Consider the following 14,809-nt stretch of genomic DNA (forward strand, 5'->3'; position numbering starts at 1 on the left):
GACTTGAGCAGAAATCAGATTCAGAGGTTGAAGAAGGACTGCTGATGATGTTGGATTCTGACCTCCCTACACTCAAAGTGGATTTTCTAGAGCTACAGAACTCGAAATGGCGCGCTTCCAATTGCGTTAGAAAGTAGACATCCAGGGCTTTCCAGAAATATATAATAATCCATACTTTGGCCAAGAATAGACGACGTAAACTGGCGTTCAACGCCAGCTTTCTGCCCAAATCTGGCGTCCAGCGCCAGAAAAGGATCCAAAACCAGAGTTGGACGCCCAAACTGGCACAAAAACTGGCGTTCAACTCCAAGAAGGACCTCTACACGTGCAACACTCAAGCTCAACCCAAGCACACACCAAGTGGGCCCCGGAAGTGGATTTATGCATCAATTACTTACTCATGTAAACCCTAGTAGCTAGTTTATTATAAATAGGACCTTTCACTATTGTATTAGACGTCTTTTTGACAATCTTTGATCAGTTGTATGCTATCTTAGATCACATTTGAGGGCTGGCCATTCGGCCATGCCTGGCCCTTTCACCTATGTATTTTCAACGGTAGAGTTTCTACACTCCAGAGATTAAGGTGTGGAGCTCTGCTGTTCCTCAAAGATTAATGCAAAGTACTACTGTTTTCTATTCAATTCATCTTGTTTCGCTTCTAAGATATCCATTCGCACCCAAGAACGTGATGAAGGTGATGATTATGTGTGACGCTCATCACCATTCTCCCCTATGAACACGTGCCTGACAAACACTTCCGTTCTACAAGAAATAAGCTAGAATGAATATCTCTTAGATCTCCTAACCAGAATCTTCGTGGCGTAAGCTAGAATGATGGCGGCATTCAAGAGAATCCAGAAAGTCTAAACCTTGTCTGTGGTATTCCGAGTAGGATTCAATGATTGAATGACTGTGACGAGCTTCAAACTCGCAAGTGCTGGGCGTTAGTGACAGACGCAAAAGGAGGGTGAATCCTATTCCAGCATGATCGAGAACCGACAGATGATTAGCCGTGCTGTGACAGAGCATGTGAGCATATTTTTCACTGAGAGGAGGGGATGTAGCCACTGACAACGGTGATGCCCTTGCATAAAGCCAGCCATGGAAAGGAGTAAGACTGATTGGATGAAGATAGCAGGAAAGCAGAGATTCAGAGGAACGAAAAGCATCTCCATTCGCTTATCTGAAATTCCTACCAATGATTTACATAAGTACCTCTATCCCTATTCTATTATTTATTATTCGAAAACACCATTATCAATTTATATCTGCCTAACTGAGATTTGCAAGGTGACCATAGCTTGCTTCATACCGACAATCTCCGTGGGATTCGACCCTTACTCACGAAAGGTATTACTTGGACGACCCAGTGCACTTGCTGGTTATTTACACGGAGTTGTGAACCGTGGTCTTGGCATCATGTTTTTGGCGCCATTACTAGGGAAAGAAAGAGCGATGAATTTTACATAATTAAAGTGTAATCACGATTCCGCGTACCAAGTTTTTGGCGCCGTTGCCGGGGATTGTTCGAGTATGGACAACTGACGGTTCATCTTGTTGCTCAAATTAGGTAATTTTATTTTTATTTTGTTTTCAAAATTTTTTGAAAAATATTTCAAAATTTTCTCACCTGTTTTCTAAAAAATTTTTTTATTCAAAATTTTTAAGAATGAATTCTAGTGTTTCATGAAGCATGTAAAGCCTGGCTGGCTGTAATGCCATGTCTAAATTTATTTGGACTGAGGCTTGCAATTTGTTATCAAGAGCAATATACTCTCGTGTTAAATGCTGAAGCTTGGCTGGCCATTGGCCATGTCTAGTGTTTTGGACCGGAGCTTTCATTGAAAGCTTGGCTGGCTAGTGAGCCATGTCTAATTCCTGGACTGAAGCTTTAGACTAACATGGCAAGATTCCTGGAATTCATATTAAAAATTTTGGAATCCTTGTTTTTTCTTTTACAAATAATTTTCGAAAAAAATCCAAAAAAATTAGAAAATCATAAAAAGCAAAAATATTTTTGTGTTTCTTGTTTGAGTCTTGAGTCATGTTATAAGTTTGGTGTCAATTGCATATGCATCTAGCATTTTTTTCGAAAATTCATGCATTCATAGTGTTCTTCATGATCTTTAAGTTGTTCTTGGTAAGTCTTCTTGTTTGATCTTGATGATTTTTTGTTTTGTGTCTTTTCATGTTTATCATATGCATTCTTGAATTCTTAGTGTCTAAGCATTAAAGAATTCTAAGTTTGGTGTCTTGCATGTTTTCATTGCATTAAAAATTTTTCAAAATTGTGTCTATGATGTTCATCTTGACATTCATAGTGTTCTTGGTGTTCATCTTGACATTCATAGCATTCTTGCATGCATCACATGTTTTGATCTAAAAATTTCATGCATTGCATCTCTTTAGTGTTTTTCTCTCTCATCATAAAAATTTCAAAAAATCAAAAAAATATCTTTCCCATTTTCTCTAATCAAATTCGAAAATTTGGATTGACTTTTTCAAAAATTTTTAAAATCAAATTGTTTCTCATGAGTCAAATCAAATTTTCAATTTCAAAATCTTATCTTTTTCAAAATCTTTTTCAAAAATCAAATCTTTTTCAAAATTCTTAGTATTTTCGAAAATTCCAAAAATATTTTTCAAAAATATTTTTCTTATTTTTATACCAAATTTTCGAAAATAACAATAACAATTAATGTTTTGATTCAAAAATTTGAAGTTTGTTACTTGCTTGTTAAGAAAGATTCAAACTTTAAGATCTAGAATCATATCTTGTGATTTCTTATGAATCAAGTCATTAATTGAGATTTAAAAATCAAATCGTTTTCAAAACTAATTTCTAAAATATCTTCTTATCTTACCTTTTTCAAAAAGTTGGTTTCAAAATATCTTTTCTAACCTCCTAACTTCTTATCTTTTCAAAATTTGTTTCAACTAACTAACTAACTTTTTGTTTATTTCTTAACTTTTTCAAAACTACCTAACTAACTCTCTCTCTCTAATTTTCAAAAATATCTACCCTCTTTTTCAAAAATTTCTTTTTAATTAACTAATTATTCTTATTTTTATTTTTTTTTATTTTAAAAATTTTCGAAAAATACTAACATTTTTCAAAAACCATTTTCGAAAATCACTAACCTTTTTTCAAAAATTATTTTCGAAAATTTTTTTCCTCTCCCATCTTATTCTATTTATTTATTCATCTACTAACATCTCATCTCACATCTCAACCCTCCTCACAGTTGTGTTTCTTCCATTATATTACATTCTTTGTCTCCCCCTCTTCTTCTACTCACACAGGGATCCCTATACTGTGGTATAAAGGATCCATATTATTATTATTATTTTTTCTGTGCCCTCTTCTTTGTCATATGAGCAGGAGCAAGGACAAGAATATTCTTGTTGAAGCAGATCCAGAACCTGAAAGGACTCTGAAGAGAAAATTAAGAGAAGCTAAATTACAACAATCCAGAGATAACCTTTCAGAAATTTTTGAACAGGAAGAGGAGATGGCAGCCGAAAATAATAATAATGTAAGGAAGATGCTTGGTGACTTTATTGCACCTAATTCCAATTTACATGGAAGAAGCATCTCCATTCCTGCCATTGGAGCAAACAACTTTGAGCTGAAACCTCAATTAGTTTCTCTGATGCAGCAGAACTGCAAGTTTCATGGACTTCCATCTGAAGATCCTTTTCAGTTCTTAACTGAATTCTTGCAGATATGTGATACTGTTAAGACTAATGGAGTAGATCCTGAAGTCTACAGGCTCATGCTTTTCCCTTTTGCTGTAAGAGACAGAGCTAGATTATGGTAGGATTCTCAACCCAAAGACAGCCTGAACTCTTGGGATAAGCTGGTCACGGCTTTCTTAGCCAAGTACTTTCCTCCTCAAAAGCTGAGCAAGCTTAGAGCTGATATTCAAACCTTCAGACAGAAAGAAGGTGAATCCCTCTATGAAGCTTGGGAAAGATACAAACAGTTGACCAAAAAGTGTCCTTCTGACATGCTTTCAGAATGGACCATCCTGGATATATTCTATGATGGTTTATCTGAGCTATCAAAGATGTCACTGGACACTTCTGCAGGTGGATCTATTCACCTAAAGAAAACGCCTGCAGAAGCTCAAGAACTCATTGACATGGTTGCTAATAACCAGTTCATGTACACTTCTGAAAGGAATCCTGTGAGTAATGGGATGCCTATGAAGAAGGGAGTTCTTGAAGTTAATACTCTGAATGCCATATTGGCTCAGAATAAAATATTGACTCAGCAAGTCAATATGATTTCTCAGAGTCTGAATGGAATGCAAGCTGCATCCAACAGTACTCAAGAGGCTTCTTATGAAGAAGAAGCTTATGAACCTGAGAACCCTGCAATAGCAGAGGTGAATTACTTAGGTGAACCTTATGGAAACACCTATAACTCATCATGGAGAAATCATCCAAATTTCTCATGGAAGGATCAAAAGCCTCAACAAGGCTTTAATAATGGTGGAAGAAACAGGTTTAACAATAATAAACCTTTTCCATCATCCACTCAGCAACAGACAGAGAACTCTGAACAAAATACTTCTAATTTAGCAAACTTAGTCTCTAATCTGTCCAAGGCCACTGTAAGTTTCATGAATGAAACAAGATCTTCCATTAGAAATTTGGAAGCACAAGTGGGCCAGCTGAGTAAAAGGATCACTGAAATCCCTTCCAGTACTCTCCCAAGCAATACAGAAGAGAATCCAAAAGGAGAGTGCAAGGCCATTGACATAAGCAAAATGGCCGAACCTGTGAAGAGAGGAGAGGACGTGAATCCCAAGGAGGAAGACCTCCTGGGACGTCCAGTGGTCAATAAGGAGCTTCCCTCTGAGGAACCAAAGGACTCTGAGGCTCATCTAGAGACCATAGAGATTCCATTGAACCTCCTTATGCCCTTCATGAGCTCTGATGAGTATTCCTCTTCTGAAGAGAATGAGGATGTTACTGAAGAGCAAATTGCCAAGTTTCTTGGTGCAATCATGAAGCTGAATGCCAAATTATTTGGCATTGATACTTGGGAAGTTGAACCTCCCTTGTTCATCAATGAACTAAGTGATCTGGATCAACTGACATTGCCTCAGAAGAGACAGGATCCTGGAAAGTTCATAATACCCTGCACTATAGGCACCATGATCTTTAAGGCTCTGTGTGACCTTGGTTCAGGAATAAACCTCATGCCCCTCTCTGTAATAGAGAAACTGGGAATCTATGGGGTGCAAGCTGCTAAAATCTCATTAGAGATGGCAGACAATTCAAGAAAACAGGCATATGGACAAGTAGAGGACGTATTAGTAAAGGTTGAAGGCCTTTACATCCCTGCTGATTTCATAGTCCTGGATACTGGAAAGGAAGAGGATGAATCCATCATCCTAGGAAGACCTTTCCTGGCCACAGCAAGAGCTGTGATTGATGTTGACAGAGGTAAACTAGTCCTTCAATGGAATGAGGACTCCCTTGTGTTTAAAACTCAAGGATCTCCCTCTGCAACCATGGAGAGGAAGCATGAAAAGCTTCTCTCAAAGCATAGTCAACAAGAGCCCCCACAGTCAAACTCTAAGTTTGGTGTTGGGAGGCCACAACCAAACTCTAAGTTTGGTGTTGAACTCCCATATCCAAACTCTAAGTTTGGTATTGGAGAGTCTCAACAAAGCTCTGCACATCTGTGAGGCTCCATGAGAGCCCACTGTCAAGCTATTGACATTAAAGAAGCGCTTGTTGGGAGGCAACCCAATTTTTATTTATCTAACTATATTTTTCTTAGTTATATGTCTTTGTAGGTTCATGATCATGTGGAGTCACAAAATAAATATAAAAATTGAAAATGGAATTAAAAACAGCAGAAGAAAAATCACACCCTGGAGGAACATCTGTCTGGCGTTCAGCGCCAGAACAGAGCATGGTTCTGGCGCTGAACGCCCAAAATGGGCAGCTTCTGGGCGCTGAACGCCAGAACAGGCATGGTTCTGGCGTTCAACGCCAGAAATGGCACACAAATGAGCGTTGAACGCCCAAAATGGCCACCAACCTGGCGCTGAACGCCCAGAGTTGGGTGCAAAGGCATTTTTACATGCCTAATGGGTGCAGGGATGTAAATCCTTGAACACCTCAGGATCTGTGGACTCCACAGGATCCACTCAGGATCTGTGGACCCCACAGGATCTACTCAGGACCTGTGGACCCCACAGGAACCCCACCTACCTCCACTCACTTCTTCTCACCACTCTCTTTCACACAACCCCATAAACACTCTTCCCCAAAAATCCTTCACCAATCACCTCAAACTCTCTTCCCCATCACCTCTTCACCACTCACATCCATCCACTCTTCCCCATAAACCTACCTCATAAACTCCACCTACCTTCAAAATTCAAAACCAATTTCCCACCCAAACCCACCCATATGGCCGAACAATAACCCCCCTTCCTTCCATATATAAAGCCCTCCATTCTTCATCAAATTCACACAACACACCCCTCTACACCCTTCTTGGCTGAAAACACTTACCCCTCTCCCTCTCCTCCATTTCTTCTTCTTCTTCATCTATTCTTTCTTTTATTGCTCGAGGGCGAGCAAAATTCTAAGTTTGGTGTGGTAAAAGCATAAGCTTTTTGTTTTTCCATTACCATTGATGGCACCTAAGACCGGAGAATCCTCTAGAAAGGGGAAGGGGAAGATAAAAGCTTCCACCTCCGAGTCATAGGAGATGGAAAGGTTCATCTCCAAAGCCCATCAAGACCACTTCTATGATGTTGTGGCCAAGAAGAAGGTGATCCCCGAGGTCCCTTTCAAACTCAAAAGAAATGAGTATCCGGAGATCCGACATGAAATTCAAAGAAGAGGTTGGGAAGTTCTAACAAATCCCATCCAACAAGTCGGCATCCTAATGGTTCAAAAGTTCTATGCTAATGCATGGATCACCAAGAACCATGATCAAAGTAAGAACCCGGATCCAAAGAACTATGTTACAATGGTTCGGGGGAAATACTTAGATTTTAGTCCGGAGAATGTGAGGTTGGCGTTTAACTTGCCTATGAGGCAAGGAGATGAACACCCCTACACTAGAAGGGTCAACTTTAATCAAAGGTTGGACCAAGTCCTTATGGACATATGTGTAGAAGGAGCTCAATGGAAGATTGACTCCAAAGGCAAGCCGGTTCAACTAAGAAGATTGGACCTCAAGCCTGTAGCTAGAGGATGGTTGGAGTTCATTCAATGCTCAATCATTCCCACTAGCAAACGGTCTGAAGTTACTATAGACCGGGCCATCATGATCCATAGCATCATGATTGGAGAAGAGGTGGAAGTTCATGAGATTATACCTCAAGAACTCTACAAGGTGGCTGACAAGTCCTCCACCATGGCAAGGTTAGCCTTTCCTTACCTCATTTGCCACCTATGCAATTTGGCTGGGATTGACATAGAGGGAGATATCCTCATTAAAGAGGACAAGCCCATCACTAAGAAAAAGATGGAGCAAGCAAGAGAGCCCAGTCATGGAGCTTAAGAGGCGCAAGAAGCTCATTTTCATGAGATCCCTGAGATGCCTCAAATGCACTTTCCTCCACAAAACTATTGGGAGCAAATCAACACCTCCCTAGGAGAATTGAGTTCCAATATGGGACAACTAAGGGTGGAACATCAAGAGCACTCCATCATGCTTCATGAAATAAGAGAAGATCAAAAAGCAATGAGGGAGGAGCAACAAAGACAAGGAAGAGACATAAAAGAGCTCAAGGACATCATTGGTTCCTCAAGAAGGAAACGCCACCATCACTAAGGTGGATTCATTCCTTGTTCTTGCTTTCTCTGTTTTTCGTTTTCTATGTTAGGTGCTTATCTATGTTTGTGTCTTCATTACATGATCATTAGTAGTAGTAACTATGTCTTAAAGTTATGAATGTCCTATGAATCCATCACCTCTCTTAAATGAAAAATGTTTTAAATCAAAAGAACAAGAAGTACATGAGTTTCGGATTTATCCTTGAACTTAGTTTAATTATATTGATGTGGTGACAATGCTTCTTGTTTTCTGAATGTATGCTTGAACAGTGCATATGTCTTTTGAAGTTGTTGTTTAAGAATGTTAAATATGTTGGCTCTTGAAAGAATGATGACTAGGAGACATGTTATTTGATAATCTGAAAAATCATAAAAATGATTCTTGAAGCAAGAAAAAGCAGCAAAGAACAAAGCTTGCAGAAAAAAAAAAGAAAAAAAAATAGGCGAAAAAAAATAGAAAGAAAAAGAAAAAAAGCAAGCAGAAAAAGCCAATAACCCTTAAAACCAAAAGGCAAGGGCAAATAAAAAGGATCCCAAGGCTTTGAGCATCAGTGGATAGGAGGGCCTAAAGGAATAGAATCCTGGTCTAAGCGGCTAAACCAAGCTGTCCCTAACCATGTGCTTGTGGCGTGTAGGTGTCAAGTGAAAACTTGAGACTGAGCGGTTAAAGTCAAGGTCCAAAGCAAAAAAAAGAGTGTGCTTAAGAACCCTGGACACCTCTAATTGGGGACTTTAGCAAAGCTGAGTCACAATCTGAAAAGGTTCACCCAATTATGTGTCTGTGGCATTTATGTATCCGGTAGTAATACTGGAAAACAAAGTGCTTAGGGCCACGGCCAAGACTCATAAAGAAGCTGTGTTCAAGAATCATCATACTGAACTAGGAGAATCAATAACACTATTCGAAATCTGAAGTTCCTATAGATGCCAATCATTCTGAACCTCAATGGATAAAGTGAGATGCCAAAACTATTCAAGAGGCAAAAAGCTATAAGTCCCGCTCATATGATTGAAGCAAGAAAAAGCAGCAATATATAATAGTCCATACTTTGGCCAAGAATAGATGACGTAAACTGGCGTTCAACGCCAGCTTTCTGCCCAAATCTGGCGTCCAGCGCCAGAAAAGGATCCAAAACCAGAGTTGAACGCCCAAACTGGCACAAAAACTGGCGTTCAACTCCAAGAAGGACCTCTACACGTGCAACACTCAAGCTCAGCCCAAGCACACACCAAGTGGAACCCGGAAGTGGATTTATGCATCAATTACTTACTCATGTAAACCCTAGTAGCTAGTTTATTATAAATAGGACCTTTCACTATTGTATTAGACGTCTTTTTGACAATCTTTGATCAGTTGTATGCTATCTTAGATCACATTTGAGGGCTGGCCATTCGGCCATGCCTGGACCTTTCACTTATGTATTTTCAACGGTAGAGTTTCTACACTCCATAGATTAAGGTGTGGAGCTCTGCTGTTCCTCAAAGATTAATGCAAAGTACTACTGTTTTCTATTCAATTCATCTTGTTTCGCTTCTAAGATATCCATTCGCACCCAAGAACGTGATGAAGGTGATGATTATGTGTGACGCTCATCACCATTCTCCCCTATGAACACGTGCCTGACAAACACTTCCGTTCTACATGAAATAAGCTAGAATGAATATCTCTTATATCTCCTAACCAGAATCTTCGTGGCGTAAGCTAGAATGATGGCGGCATTCAAGAGAATCTGGAAAGTCTAAACCTTGTCTGTGGTATTCCGAGTAGGATTCAATGATTGAATGACTGTGACGAGCTTCAAACTCGCGAGTGCTGGGCGTTAGTGACAGACGCAAAAGGAGGGTGAATCCTATTCCAGCATGATCGAGAACCGACAGATGATTAGCCGTGCTGTGACAGAGCATGTGAGCATATTTTTCACTGAGAGGAGGGGATGTAGCCACTGACAACGGTGATGCCCTTGCATAAAGCCAGCCATGGAAATGAGTAAGACTGATTGGATGAAGATAGCAAGAAAGCAGAGATTTAGAGGAATGAAAAGCATCTCCATTCGCTTATCTGAAATTCCTACCAATGATTTACATAAGTACCTCTATCCCTATTCTATTATTTATTATTTGAAAACACCATTATCAATTTATATCTGCCTAACTGAGATTTGCAAGGTGACCATAGCTTGCTTCATACCGACAATCTCCGTGGGATTCGACCCTTACTCACGTAAGGTATTACTTGGACGACCCAGTGCACTTGCTGGTTAGTTACACAGAGTTGTGAACCGTGGTCTTGGCATCATGTTTTTGGCGCCATTACCAGGGAAAGAAAGAGCGATGAATTTTACATAATTAAAGTGTAATCACGATTCCGCGTACCACCTACTCATGTGAAACTATAAGAATCAAAAATCTATGTGCATTGATAAGCTATGTTTATTTTTATATTTATGTTCAAAAAAAAATAAAATAAAATAAAATAAAATAAATAAAATTTTCAATAAATGAATAAGGGGATAAAATTACCCCAATGTTAAGTTAAGAATTCAAAGATCAATGCATGTATGATAAACTTAAAATAAAAGTTGATACATGAGTATGGAATGTGAAAGAGAAATTTTGCGTAGCTAGGTATGAAATTTGAGCTATATAGAATGTACATATGTGTGGGTTAAAGCTTAGGTTAATTAAAGATTCAATTTATAAGCTTACTTAGCCATATATGTATCATTACCCTTATCTTGGCCCCATTACAACCTTGAAAAGACCTCATGATATTTTCATTGATATATTAATTGTTGTTGATTGGTTAGGTGAAGAACAAAAAAAAATTAGAAAGCATGATCAGAGAAGGATAGAGTGATTGCCCTATACACTAGAGAGATTAGAGTGTACATACACCATCAGTGAGGGTTCAATGCTTAAAATTCTATGTTCCCTGCTTTCATGAGCTACCTTCTTGCATTTTTATCTGTTCTTACTGTATAAGAATTGAATTAGTGGAGTTTGATTTGTAATTGTCTTAAAGAACATATTTACTTTTGATCAAGTAGACAAGAATCATATAGTTGCATTCATATATATAGGTTGCATTGCATTACATGAGTTTTACATGTTCCTACTCATTTATTTTATCTCTTTCAACTAAGCATGAGGACATGCTAATGTTTAAGTGTGGGGAGGTTGATAAACCACTATTTTATGGTTGATATTATGCTTAATTGTATGGTTTTATCAATTCTTTACCCACTTATTCATATGATTGGCATGCATTTATATTTCCTTCCTAAAATTATTACATGATTGAATATTTGCTTCCTAAAGACTTTTAATTATGTATTTTAATTCTCCTTCATTCCATTAGATGTCGTGATCTGCATGTTAAGTATTTCAGGCTTTATAGGGCATGAATGACTTGGAAATTAGAAAGGAAGCTTGCAAAAATGGAAGGAACACAAGAAATTAAGGAGATGACCAGCGAGAAGTGACGCGGACACATGGCTCACGCGACCACGCGACATAGAGGAAATCGCAGTGACGCGGACGCATGGCTCACGCGACCGCACGGATTAGAACTGTACAAGTGACGCAGAGGCGTGGACGACGCGCACGCGTGGCAAGGCAAAATGCCGAATGACGCGTCCGCATGAATGACGCGATCGCGTGACATGCGCGATCTGCAGAATCTGCAGAATTCGCTGGGGGCGATTTTAGGCCCTGTTTTGACCCAATTTTCGGCCCAGAAAAGTAGACTAGAGCCAAGGAACATGGAAAAATGAGAGAGAACATTCATTCCACACAATTCTCAGTTTTAGATCTAGTTTTTACTCCTCCTCTAGGTTTTCTCTCTACACATTCATAGTTCTTAGGATTTGATTTTTATTGCTTTTTGCATTGGGATATTGAGAAGAGTTATTACCTCAGCGAGACTTCGTCATTCTAGTTTGTTTTCCTTACCTATCTCTTACTCTTCCATGTCCTTTGTTTACTCAGAATTATTATTGGATTATTTTTTGAATTTATTAATACAAGAACTATTTTTATTTCTAATTGATCCCTTTGATTATTATTTATCATGTCTTTCTATATTTCCCTTTCCTATGTTATGAATTCTACATTTACAATGAGCGAGTAGTTCCATAACTTGGATGGGAGTTGATTGAAGGGAAGACCTTGAGTTGGAATGCTTAAAAGAAAAATTGTAATTAGGTTTATTGTTGGATTGCCCTCTAGTCACTGACACCAATCCTTTTCAATTGAGCGGATTGGAACTTGTGAATAGAAATAGCTTTCCAACTTGCTTGACTTTCCCTTACCTCGTAAGGGATAACTAAACAGAACAACCCTCAATTATTAATTAATCTTGAGAGTACTCCAACAAGAATAGGGCTTCCGACTAATCTACTCCCAATCAAGGCTTTTATTTAAAATTACACAAATTCTCTAATTTAATTTCCTGTCATTCAACGCAAACCATTTTTTGAAAACATCTGATTAATAAAATAGCACACCTTTCTGTAACTCGTTGGGAGACGACCTGGGATTCATACTCCCAGTATTTTAATTTTTAATTTTGTGACAACCCTTCTAAATTGATAAGCGGATTTCTGGTTGGTTAAGAACTGTACTTGCAACGCATCTCTTATAATAAATTCTTAACTCGTCAATTTCTGCCACGTCAGTTACCCTTTGGAATCATCAATGGGAACCCCCGAGATATAGTTCTCGTATCACTGTCCAGGGTTTTGCGCCTGCACGCTCTATTGATCCGAAGGGATGCGAGCGGGATACTCTTGCCACATACCTCACATCTCAACGTAAGCAGGATTAAACCACCGTCCTTACGCTGCCGCTGCTACCTCAACAGGCGGGATCCAACCGCCGTCCCTGCCAGGCGCATAGCATCTCATGATCTCAATAAAAATGATACATCTGTGGTTTTCAGAAAAACATTTTCAGTATAGCATGGATCCATCAACTCATTCAGAGTCCTCGACTCATCTCAACCACTGTCAACTCACATATCAGTTCCGAACCCAACAGTTCATTAATTCTCATTTCACATACTAGCCATTCTTCCTACACCATCAAGCCCATCCTCAGTACACTAGAAACCTAAGCCTCCGTTTTCTAAATTTTTCATAAAAATCATCAACTAAAACCCTTAGGTTATTTCCCATATTCTCATGCTCAAAATCAAGCCTAAAAGTCTTAAAATGGTGTTATAGAAGCTTATAACCTTATTGGGAAGGTGAAATAGTTGAAAACAATGTTAAATTTGAGAAACAAAACGTGTGCCTCTGCACAGGGGTGTGCGTGCGCACGCCCAGAAAGATTTTTAAAATTGTGTGTACGCACAGGGGTGTGTGTACACACAGGTACGAAAATTCACAAGTCTGTTCACTCGCACAAGCTGTGCTAGCGTCCCCAACAGACTGACCTTCCCAACGTGTGCATGCACACAGGGCTGTGCATGCGCACAGGGCTGTGCATACGCACAGGTTGCAATTTCTCATTGGTGTGTGCGCACACGAGCTGTGCTAGCGCTTCAAACAGCACGTCCTTCCCTGCCTGTGCGTGCGCACAGGTCTGTGTGTATGCACAGGTTGAAAATTTTGCAGGGTTGTGCGTGCGCACAAGGCTGTGCATGCGCACATACCAGAAATCACAAAATTCTGCAACTTTGCAGAATTTCAGATTTTAACACCAATCTTTGTTTGATCATAACATCCTCTTCAAAATTCCAAATTTTACAAACTTTATATCGTTTTGAAGAGTTTTCAATAAGCTTTAGTTTCATACAATTTTTAACCAATTTTGAAAACCGAGGCAAAAGTTATGATAAGTCAAAGTTCACCAAAATTCAACTTTTACCAAATATCACAATTTACCAAATTTTTCCAAAATCCTCAAACCATACCCAACCAAGGCAAAATCAAACTCCTATTTTCAACACCATCTACCCTCTTGAGCCACAATTTACCATTTCTATCAACTTTGCCATCATACTTCATCATTTTCAACCTTAATTATCACACATACAACATATTAAACAATTTCCCACCAATACATTCACAAATCCTCATTTCATCAATATCAATCTTTATCCTTAAACTCTTTTATGCTCCATATTAATGATAAAAAATGCACATTTATACAAGTTCACCATACATCACATCCCAACATCATTATTTAACAACATTCACAACATCAACAACCATATCAATTCAACTCTATCCTATAGGTCACTAGCCTAAGTGTCCATGGATATTATATACTACATAGAGAAAACTGAAACCATACCTTGGCCGATTTCCAATATGCCCTTAACCCAAATTTAAGCACAAGCTAGGCTTTTCAACACAATCCAAGCCACCAACAATCACCAATAAGCTCCAATAAGTTCCAATAATCACAACTTCAAGCTATAACATACATAATTCACAATAATTCAACCTAGGGCTCAATATAAACATAATCTCACAAGGATTCAATGCCTCTTACCTTTTCCAATAGCTTTAGTAGCCAAAATCCAATGGTAAGCAAGGATTAGAGTGAACCTAAACATCCAAAATCACAAAAACTCACTAAATCAAAAGCCCTAGATTTTTGAAATTTTAGAGAGAAAAATTGAAAGGGATTCGAGCTTTCCTTACCAATTTCTTGTATGGGTCTTGTAGAGCTCTTCACAAGGAACGCGTAGCCGCAAATGGTGCGGCGATCGGAGCTCTATAGCTCAAGATATGAGCTTGTGAAGTTGACAATGAATAGTGCTCTATCTCTTCTCCTCTCCCTCTTATCTTTTCAGCATGAATGTGTGTTTGAGTGTGTTATGGCTGTTTGGCTTCATTAATGAGGGTTTATATGTGTTGGGCTTGGGCCCAACTTGGGCCTGGTCCAACCCATTAGCGTTTTTAGTCCGTTTGGCCCAACTTAGGGCCAAATCTTTAAAATTAACGCCCAGTTTTCTATTTCTAATATTTTTCTAAGGTTTTTG

At 38.9% G+C, this 14,809-nt stretch overlaps 1 non-coding gene across 1 annotated transcript; it reads right to left on the reverse strand.

The window, feature by feature from the left end:
• Positions 1-3,911: 3,911 nt before the first annotated feature.
• LOC148555749 (small nucleolar RNA R71) lies at positions 3,912-4,019 on the reverse strand. The gene has a single exon (XR_015886789.1). It is a non-coding gene; the product is annotated as a small nucleolar RNA R71 (small nucleolar RNA).
• Between the last annotated feature and the right edge of the window lie 10,790 nt (positions 4,020-14,809).

The sequence above is a fragment of the Arachis ipaensis genome, chromosome B6 (genome assembly GCF_059453495.1).
Source record: "Arachis ipaensis isolate K30076 ecotype BB chromosome B6, ASM5945349v1, whole genome shotgun sequence".
NCBI lineage: Eukaryota > Viridiplantae > Streptophyta > Magnoliopsida > Fabales > Fabaceae > Arachis > Arachis ipaensis.